This window comes from Anser cygnoides, chromosome 2 (genome assembly GCF_040182565.1).
Source record: "Anser cygnoides isolate HZ-2024a breed goose chromosome 2, Taihu_goose_T2T_genome, whole genome shotgun sequence".
Lineage (NCBI taxonomy): Eukaryota > Metazoa > Chordata > Aves > Anseriformes > Anatidae > Anser > Anser cygnoides.
In genome coordinates, this window is record NC_089874.1 from 13,330,001 (window position 1) to 13,341,171 (window position 11,171).

Consider the following 11,171-nt stretch of genomic DNA (forward strand, 5'->3'; position numbering starts at 1 on the left):
AATAAATACAGAAGTACATGTAAATATTTACTTAAAGGATTTAAGACTAGGTTTAAGATTAAATATATGCATATTTTACAGTAGAAGGATGAACCCCAGTATATACTTACATAATGTGACGGATTAGTTTGCTATAGCCTGGTAATGCATAAAGATGCCAATTATGCCAGGCAATAGGCAAGGAAAGGTATATTCTATACTTAGATTATAAGAGACACTTTTAAATTCTGTTTAAAGGTTTATCTGCAAAAATGAAACCAATTAGTAGATGTAGCAAATAGTAACTCTTCCTAACATAAATTCTAACACAAGCTACTTACAAACTGGGTGGGTTCAGATGATACAGGTGAGAAGTGCATTTGTTTATCCTTATAGTAAATTTTCCCTTTTGATCTCCAGCCTGCCATTAACAATCTTTCTTGATCCAAGGAAGTCTCACATATTTTAGTCAGAGCTTAAATAAACAATGTTGGAAGAAAACTGAAGTAATAATACTGGGAACCACTAGGAATCTAGAAACACTTACAGTTGCAGTTGTATGTATGTACAGTAGATGTATTTACAGAAATTTCAGATAAAGTGGTACTGTTAATAGCACTAGTTTAATCTATAGATTTGTGAATTGTGAGGATTCTTGCATGGGTTTTGCTTTGGAATAGTTTTGTGAGGGTTTTTTTACTACTGGATAAATGAAATTGACATTATGGGGTGCCAGTGCTGAAGTCCAAAGTCATAAGCAACATTTTTATTTAGTCCCTTGGACAGTCAATTCAAGACTACTCAGAATCTTTACCATGTCTTTCATCTGCAGCTGTTGTGAATTTCCCCCTGCTATTTTTTTTTTCATTTTTATTTCTAGGCTGCTCCCTTTCTTAGATTAAATGTTATCTACTGCAACAGAATTCTCAACTTTAGTATGAAACATATTAGAGGAATAAACCATAAATTACTTTGCATTTTACAACAGGGAGATTTTACGTAAGGAGACCTCGTGTAGAAGCATAAAACAAAACAAAACAAAACAAAAATACAGTAGAATAATAAAAGATCTATTTCACTGCTCAATCACTCATAAAACTAAAACTAACGTCTGGTTCTAGTAGACATGCTGTATATTTTCAAATGGCTGAAAGAACAAGAGTTGGTATGATTAGTTTCTGTAATAGGGAGAAGAAAGATCTCAGGGCAAGCTTTACATTAAGCCCATTAGTTTTTGCATCTGTTGACCTCAGTTGCTCTCGAAGATTGCAGTTGAGTTTTTTGCTTCCTTTTGAAGTTGTAATGGCAGTTTTGTCTTCAGTTGTTTCTTTCCTCTCCCTCAAATATCTTTGGATTTAGTTAATATGTGAAGGACTTGTTATATTGGGTCTCTACCTAATAAATCTCTCCTGAATGGGTGTTTGAAGTAGAGATACACCAAGAATGTATAAGACAAGGTCCCAAACAGCCATAACTCTTGTTTGTGGCCATAAATGGGGTTATCCCGATTTACATCTACTAAAGAAAATAAAACATAGTGTTTCTGAGGTGTTTCTTCACTAGCTCCAGTTTCTTATGCTGCATAACTAACTGTGAGAGATAATTTACCACTATTTCTTCCTTTTCTTTTTTTTTCCTTTTTTTTTTTTTTTTAATTTACTTATTTATATATTTTTTCCCTTGGAACTAAGTGATGGAATTAAGTAGTGTTTTTACCTATTTTTTCATCCCTTTCTTGAATTCGTCAAGTCTCTTGAATGGCCTGTTAAGGCTAGCACATGGAATGGGCTTGGTGTCTGGGTCACTAGGAAGGTCAAGAGCAATGCTATTTGTAGCCATTATCGGTGGCATGTGCAAACTCATGAATGATTAATCTCAGAACAGCTTAAGTATGCTCCATAAGTTCCTCTCAGTTTGTCTCCCACACCCATAAGGACTTGCAATTTTAACCTCCATATCATCAATTCCTTGCTGTTTCTCTGTCTCAACTGTCTTTCCTTTAAAAATGCTACAGTCTTGAATTAGACCATTATTTCATCCTTGAAAATCAGTTTCCATTTACCCAGTTCACCACTTTCTGAAACCACAGTAACTCATGATTGCTGGGGCCAGAGGGGAATTGCCTGAGAGATGTGTAATGCACTGAGCTAACATGTAAGGCTAAAGTATAAAATTTAAGTTATAAATGAAAGTGACAAGCAAAATTTTTCTCCACTTAGCTTTATTAATGATACAATATTTTATTGCCTGTGGCTAAAAGTATTTATTGTCATTGTATTTAGCTGTAATTTGGTTTCATAATTCAGTTGGCTTTTTAATATTTTTTTTTCCTGGTAGCTTTTTTTTTTTTTTTTTTCATTTATACTATTGTCATAGTTTATGCCTATAGTAAGTGTGTGGTCTTCCAGGAACAAACATATGCAGATTGGTATTAATCTGAAGAGTCAGAGGCTTAGCAGTGGGCTTATTTTTAAGCATGTGAGTATGTGGCTGAAATCAAAAGCTGCAGATTGTCCTTCTAGGATGACTAATAAAAACTGCATGTGTATTTTTGGTTGTAGGCACAAATATATATTAGGAGACATTAACCAGCAATGTCTTCAAACCTTTATTTAATTATACAAAATGTCCCACCGAGAGAAAAAGGAATATTTGTGTGCTTTAAATTAGGCATCTCGTGGGTCACAAGAAGTGTACAGTATCTTGCAGAGTCAAGACCTGAATTTGTATATCATATATTAGAGTGTGTTCAGAGAAATATGATGGGAATGACTGCAAAGCAGAAAAAACTTAGTAGAGAAGAGATTGAAAATATGAAACAGTTTAATTTAGAAAATGGAGGAATAAGCAAATGTACCAAAATCATATGAAATAGTGAATGTTACTTACACTGTAGAATGAGAATGTCCCTTTTCTCTGATAAATAGTATTGACATTGAGGAAAGTAAAAGACAAGCTGGAAACCATTATAAGAAAACTTTCCCTACAGTGTGTAATTAGGTGGTAGAATCTCTGTCAGAGGAAATGAGACCAATGACGCTAGGAGGATTCCAAGTGAGACTGAATATTTCCATAGATAACAATAGTACCTGGAGTTACAACAAATGGTAAACAAGCAATGCAATAATGCTTATTGAAATAGCCATTAAACCTTGTGCTCCAGGGCTCAATTTAATCTAAATGAGACTAGTACTGCTGTATGAAAACAGATGATATCTGACAGAAGGTACAGTTTATATTACACCTGTGTAATAGAAGGGTCCTCTGCCTCCTTCTGGTGATGACCACTCTCAAAGACAGCATTAGTGCTTAGAAAGAGACACAATCTTTTTTTCTGTAGGTCTAACCTAACATGATAGTTCCAGTTCTTCAAAGTATTTGTCTAATATCCTTTAAAAGGTATAGATTTGACATTCAATATATTGTCTTTCGGTAGGTAGCTTTTAGTGTGGTATACTACTAGCTCAACAGACTGCGTCTGAGAAATTTCTTCAATCTATGTTAAAAATGATAAGGGAAAAGAAGTTAAAAGAGGCATCTAATCGTTATTTTTTTATATATTTATTTAATCATAATACCCCCCCCCCCCAATTTAGTTCTTTTCATTACAACATTTCTCAGATTCAGTGTCCCTATCATCAACTATGTTTCTGTTCTTTCACCCCTTGACTTTTTATTGATTTTATTTTATGTACTTATTTATTTATTTTAAAGATGAACATTTTTATAGTACTTTCAAATCAAATCAAGGATCTCCCTAGAGTGGGTCTTGCACATTTTGGGTATCTTTCATCTTTATTGCCATCATTCTAAAGAGAGCATGGAAGGATAATGACCTTGATGAAAACCATAATGACCATGGCATAGAACAGAAGTAACATCCTGAAACTCCTCCTCGTGCCATGGACAACCTAAATAACAATGTGGTCTGACAGTAGCTATGCTACATTTTTGATGAAACATTCTCAAAATTATGGAGGCTTTTAAAGGTGATTCAAGATGGACTGCCAAAATTTCCAAATTACCAGCAATGCCATTTATGTGTATTTCTTTTATTTGTTGTGCAGTTTCAAGTGTGGATTACAGAGGTTAAAATTTTGGTGGGCATTGGCATGCTCACAGCAAATTGGTTCTGTTCCACTTCTTACTTCTGTTATATGTGCATCTTAATTGTTTAATGTAATATTTCTACTTAATTACAGGAAATGTCATTTACTATATTGATGGTAAAATGAACACAGGCAATGTAAGTGACATTGTACATTTTTACAATGAGGGAGAATATGATTAATTATGAGACAGAATAAATTAACTCATACATCAAATACTTCTGAGAGGTGTTAGGAGGTGGAGGTAGGAGGTGACTCCAGTTTAATCCCTTCTGTAGAGGAAATTAGAGTCAAATTATATTAGACACTAAGGAGCAGAAATGGTCTCCATGGCCTATAAGAGCATATAATGGCACCTAACATTTATAGACGCACACCATATCATCTTGAAGTTTATACACTGTAAGGATCACTTCATTTATCACTACAAGTACATTGCAGCATCATAGCACACTCCTTCACAAATTTTATTAGAATATATGAATTCAGTCATGGCTAGTATAAAACAGCTGAAGCATGAGTGCAAGAGAGGGTATACATATAAACAGGAATCACAATGAATTTCATGAAGTATAAGCTGCAAATTGATGACTTTAGATCAAACATGGAAAATTTCTGAAAACTTGATCTTAACTAGCAAAGGTGCTATGAGTCTATAAATTATTTGTATTCACTGTCCAGAGATTTAAACTATAGCAATCACTTGCGATGAATGTTATTCATCCAGGAATAAGGTCACATTTCTAAAGAATTGTGTGTACTTCAGCCTTACTCTGCCTAACCTAGGATTATTCTTTCTTTTTTCACTTTCACATATAAATATTTGTTACTTTCTATACAGTTCAAGTTGCTGTTCTAACTGTTATAGGGACTAAGCAAGAAATTGCTTAAGGAGAAACGTTTTAGAAGGAAAAAAATATTTATGTGCATTTATTTGTGTGAAGAAGTGCCATTCTGTTCATGAACCCTTGATGCAGAGTGCAGCGTAAAGCTAACACCAGTCACCTCCAAGAGTTCATGACAAACAGCCTGACAAAAGCTTTCACAATTTTCCTTTCAAATTAAATACAACTCTCCTCAGGATGAGGAACCAATAAATAAATACATAAATAAGTTAAAATAAATAATAATATAAACAATAGGGGCATCATTTGTTCTGGAAAGGAAGGAAAAGGGATAGGGAAGGTGAGTTGGAACAGCAGAAGGTCAAGGTTTTGAGCGTGGCAGTAGGGGAATGGTCAAGTGGCAAAAGGAGAGACAGATAAAACTGAGAGATTGAGGCTCATTATTAAATAGTCAGAGTGGGATGGGCTTTGCTTTTATTAATTTTTTTAACTTTTTCAATAGAGATAATTTTCATTGCAACACAGAGAATTTAAAACCTTTGTGTTTGCTACAAAACAGAGTTTGTTTTTCCAGACAGCAGAGCCGTGCTGCCAACCATCATCGCACAGGCATCTCTTCACATTCCTCCCCCTGCTACATCCCTCATGTTAGTCCTTTCTCTTCCCCATTCCTATACATGTATTTAGAGGATGCAAAATGCTGCTAACTCTCCTGGCATCACAAAGCCAGTAGAAATAAACATAAGTCACTAATAAATGTTACATCCCAAAGCTACAGCATGAAGAAAGATGGCCTCTTTCCCAGAAGCTGTGCACTGAATATTTAAATTTGTTTGCAAACCAGCACTGAATGCTGTATTGTCAGCCAGTGCACGTAGCTAAGTGCAAGTGGTGCAGACTGCAGTTAATTAGTAAGTTTGGTTTGCTAGGCTGTGACTACAGCAACTTTCTTCTCATAAAACATCTTTCATGTACATAGCTGGAAATAAAATGTTCCTCAAAGAAGCTCTGTCCATGTGTTTAGCTGTTCTCTACAGTGACACCAATTCACAGTCTCCTGTATAAAAACAAATCAATGTTACTGTGATCATACAAGGGGTTTTGAATTTCGTTGTCACACCTCACTATTACTGAAATATTCCCTCTTTAGTATACATCTTCTCTGGTATGCTTAATGCATTCTTGTACAAAATCTCTTTCACGTACACCTATACGTATACTGAGTTTCATGTGGTTGTTGTAATGTAGAAATAAGTACCCTATTGTACATTACATAGAGAAAATGAGAATTAAAAAATAATAATTACATAGGAATAAATAATAGGGAAGCACTAATTAATCATATTAACAATTTGGAAAACAAGTCTAATAATTGAATACACATGGTTAAATATATTTATGTTGTTTAAAATACTTTTTTTTTTTTTTTTGAAAACCTTTTCACTTTTTATGTGAAGCAATGGGACCAGACTGCAAGACTGGAAGTGCAGAAGAGAAGGATAATGCCTGATATAATATCTTTTTCTCTCTTTTTTTTTTTTTCTTTTCTTTTTTTTTGGTCTGCAGTTCAAATCCCTTGGTCCTAATTTGCTTTTCTCACATATGCCAGAATAAATGGTATTCAGCTTCACTGAAGTCAGTGGAACTGCACAGAGGTAAAACTGATAAAAGAAAATTAAACCTTTTAAAGAAAACCTACTGCAATGGTTTTGAGAAGGTGAAATTAGTAAGTTTAGTCAGTTAATCACTTGCCAAAGTCTGACATTGTATAAAGCATTAGCAGCTGGAGTCTATAGTCCAGACAAGGATAATCAGCAAATCTGAGTTTATAAATTGTTGACTGGAAACAATGGTGCAGAGATAACCCTGGAGAGGTTGTGAAAGACTTCACTGGAGTTTATTTGCATTGCAGTTCTGCTAAAAGTCACAGAAGCTTGGCTTCCTACCTACTTACTGCCATTTATTTTTGATATGCCCCAAAGCATCCTTGACACTTATTAAAATAGAATGGTGTCTAGGCAGCCAGTAACGCTACTGTATCTTGTTTCAACAGTTGCTCTATTTTAAGAAGTTCCAAAGAGCTTCAGTACACATCTTCAAACCTACTATATCTGTTGATTCATGTAGCTTTTGAAACCTTTGACCTAGAACAAAAAAATTCCTATATTTAAAAAGAGAATCCACACAGCTTCCAGGGTCCACTTAGTGTTGTGGTTTAGCAAGCTGTTCTTCTCATTTATATCATTTTCTTTATACTATTTCTTTTTTCAACATGCAAGTTATATAAGGCTGTGATGTAAACAATCCCACCTTGCTATTCCATATTATAGACCTTAATTTATCTGTGTGCTGTCTTTATACACCTTTGCTCAGACTGTGCCTAGTGTCATTAACACTATATATGTAAGAATTTCCCTTTCATCTCATTTTTGTGGCAAATTCCTTCTGCAATTTCTGGATGTGAGCCAGCCGTGTTAGAGTGAAAATTGGAGCTATTCTCTCCTCAAGCCTGCCAATGTTCGCACAACAGGGAATATTAGTTTATAAATTACCCCAGGGAGAAACGCCAGTCACAGAAAGATCCGGAGATCCGCAGGAGCCAAATCACACCTTTCTGATATTTCACTTCTATGAGCATTCACATTCAAATATAAACAGTGTTTACATTTAATTCTGCACTCAGTGTTATAAAATACCACTCTGCCTCATGTGTCTTAGTGAAATAGTTCTGTCCAAAATGTCTGTTTCTTATGGACTGGCTTATACTGTATTTTACCGGGGAGAAAATATGATGGGAAATAAGCCAAATTGTCTAATTATTCCTGACATATTACCTATCAGAATATAACCATCAGCAAAGGAGCAAAATGCCAGCTTCTCTTATGCAGTTAGTTCTTGTTGCTGGTAATTTGATTTGCTTCTCCCAAAGAAGCAGAGTTTTGAACTGATGAGCATTTTGAGATGATGCGTCCCTGTCTCAGCAGCTGACAGTACAATAATGCCGTGACGTGGAGGATACCAGTCAGATACTATAGCCTGTAACATGGTACATAAAAGGACAGCAAAATATCCCCTCTAGAAAAGGTTATCAGCCTGGAAGGATATGTTGCTGGATCATTTCTGTCAGTGTATCGCGGTATACATCACTGCAGTTACACCAGCTGTGAGTCTTCCCTGCAACAGCTAATTGTTTGATGACAACTGCGTTTGCAGCTTCCGATTCTTGTTTAATACTTCATATTTCCTATCTGCCATGCTGTGACAGGGCATTGCCTGATTACGCTTTTTACGGCCCTATTTTGTTCACAGTGAACATGCTGGAAAAGCAGTTTGTCACTCCAAAGGCCTACTACCTACAGCAAATGTCCTGGACACTTCACAGAAATGAAATGGTACAGACCATGACCCAAAGTCCTGGCAGTGTAATTAGATTTCTAATTAGAGGATAAGATATAAACTCATATATTTGCATTGAATTTACTTGTCAGAGGTTGCCTAAGTGTTCAGTATATTCTGATCTGGAGTACCTCAGAGTGAATATAAAATTCAATTTAACTAAACTTCGCTTATTTATGGCTACATAGCTTGTGTTTCCGAATCTCTTTATTATACAGAATGCAATTTAAATGTAATTGCCACTGGAGAGGAGTCACACCAGCAGAACTGCACATACCCCTTCTTGTGTCTAATGGACCACACAGCAGGGAGTAGCATCATTTAAACCTCCATGGGGAAACAACACAGAAATTGTTCTGGGAACAGTGGACCAAGACAAGTCTGTGGTACTCTTTGTGGAATAAAAAGTGCTGATAGAATGGAAATGACATTAAAAGAATATTTATCAGGTAGAAGGGCAAAGAATTAGGCTGTGAGTTGAAGATAATGCCGGGAAGATTTAAAATGTAAGAGGAGGAAGGGTTTAAGGGTGAGAGGAGAAACTTAGATATGGGTGATGTTCTTAGGCTGGGCTTCAGAAACACTTACCTGTTCATTTTTTTGGGAGTTGAACAGTTGACTCCCATTGATGTGCATGATTCTCCAAACATGCACACATCTACCCTTCCAGCCGACCTCTGCTCCTCCCCTCACTCCTCTGGGGCCACTCAAGGCAAACGGGCAGCCGCAGCAGGGGATTCCCATTGCTGGGTAGGGTGCCTTTTCGTCCCTTCCCCATATTACCTGTCCCAGCCCTATGCTGCTCCTAGAAGGGATAGAGGGATGAAATCTACACTACTACCATGCCCTCCAGCCCCCAGAAGGGCTTTTCCACCACCTAAAATTGGTTCCAGGGGTGGGAGGACCTCTGCAGAAGCCGCAGCAGGGCCATGGGGACTTGGGGGCATGTGCAGGGACTGCAGCTCCAGAGAAAAACATTTGCGTGTTCCCTACAGGTGCTTTTGTTTGTTTATGTTTGGATACAGATCTCTTCAACTGTTTGGGAAGGATAGGTTTCCCCCATTGGAACTAAAAAACGCAACCTTTGCAAGACAGAAGTGGCTGGCATTCACAGGCTGCTACTTGGCATGAACAAAGGATACGGAGATAAGGCAGTGTAAAAGAAAGGTTTCTGCTCTTCCCATTAAGGGCCTGATTATGCACAGATGTGATGCAGCCATGGGGTAGGCTGGAGGGAGAGAAGGGCCTGTGAAGTAGCAGGATCACAGATACACCACGCTGTGGGAATTTATCCACCAGCCTCCTTAACACCTTACCACAGCGAGATGGAGTAGTATTTCCTCTTTTTTTTTTTTTTTTTTTCCCAGCTAAATGTGTAGTCAGAATTATTTAATATTAAAGCAGGTCAAAAACAAAGAGAGGAATGGAACAGTATATAAATATCGGCCATGCTTTTTTATGCCTCTTTTAGCTCTGCAAAAATCTGGAAAACAAGATTTCATCAAAATCTTAAAAGGTTCCAATTGTTTCAGCAGCTCCTTTAAGAAGATTAGAAAATGAAAGCAAATAAGTTTGCAGACTATAGTTTTCCTGCTTTTGTTTTAATTTTTGGATTTGATATGTGTGGCATTTCAGTGAGATCAGGTCTGTTTATATTTCTTTCTATTTTTTAATAACTTTGAAAAAAAAAGGACTTAAAATTGTTATTACAAGTAGAGACCTTAACCAGGCCCCTGCTCTAGGTTTATTTCTTGTTCAATAGAAGCTAATGGAAAACTCATATCAATGTCATTGTTTTTGTTTTTGTTTTTGTTTTTGTTTTGTTGCATTTATCATGTCCATATAGACAGGTGATAGATAGATGACTGCACGTGCCTGGAATATTTTTTCCTTGAAAAAAGTGACAGATATTAACGGACACTATTACAGCAACAAAATACTTCAGCACTGATTTCCAAAAATTCTTGATGGTCTCAATTAATCATGAATCCACAACCTGTAATTAAAATTTATAACATAAACATTATTAGAATAATAATTAGAGGTGTTTTTTTTTTTTCCCCTGAGATTTTTATTCCAATTTCTTTTAGAATTTGAATGATTAGAACAAGTTGATAGAATCTAAAAAAGCATCTGTACAGGAAAGTAAAGGATCAGTACAATGTTCTGCATTAAACTAACACAGATAAGCTTACATTAAATTTGGGACAATCCAATTCAAACAATATATTTGTTTTCACAGAAAACAAATTTGCATTAAGAAAAAAACTAAGTGAATTAATTATCTATGTTGTTCAAACAGGAGCTAAAATTCATTTGGTATAGAGTTCACAAATGATCCCATTTTCTAAAGGTTGCTTTGAAGTGTACCCCTTAGATAAAAATACCATTCTTATCTAATGAACCATGACAATCAAAACCGCAGCATGATCTCTTCGCAGCTGAATACAGAAGTCATTCAAACTCTGCAGCTAGTTCATCCTCTGGCAATTCACCCTGAAGACAGCGCATCCCACCTGAGCTGCTGGCTCCCTGATGCTTCCCATCCAGCCCTGGGAGCTGGTGTTGCCCTTCATCGATAATGCACCAGTTTGGGTCAGACTTGGACAAGCCTTTCCACGCATCCACAGCAAACATTGACTTCAATAGCCATGGGAGCTTAGTAAAACAATCCAAGGGAATCCCAGGTAGCAGGAGGTTGCATGGGTTTCCTAGAAAATTTGGAAACTTGCCCAAGCCTGGCGGCTTTGAAGTGTCACCCAGTCTGACCCTGAATGCCAAGTTCAAAACCCAGCGACTGCTGTCTTCACAGCCAGCCAGCTGAGCAGAAGGCAGAGCTGTT

General features: G+C 36.5%; 1 long non-coding RNA gene across 1 annotated transcript in view; it reads left to right on the plus strand.

The window, feature by feature from the left end:
* Positions 1-3,556, plus strand: part of LOC136790005 (uncharacterized) — a 42,172-nt gene extending 38,616 nt beyond the window's left edge. The window contains exon 3 of the long non-coding RNA XR_010829070.1: positions 1-3,556. This exon is cut by the window's left edge and continues 2,615 nt beyond it. This is a non-coding gene — a long non-coding RNA (uncharacterized lncRNA).
* The last annotated feature ends 7,615 nt before the right edge of the window (positions 3,557-11,171 follow it).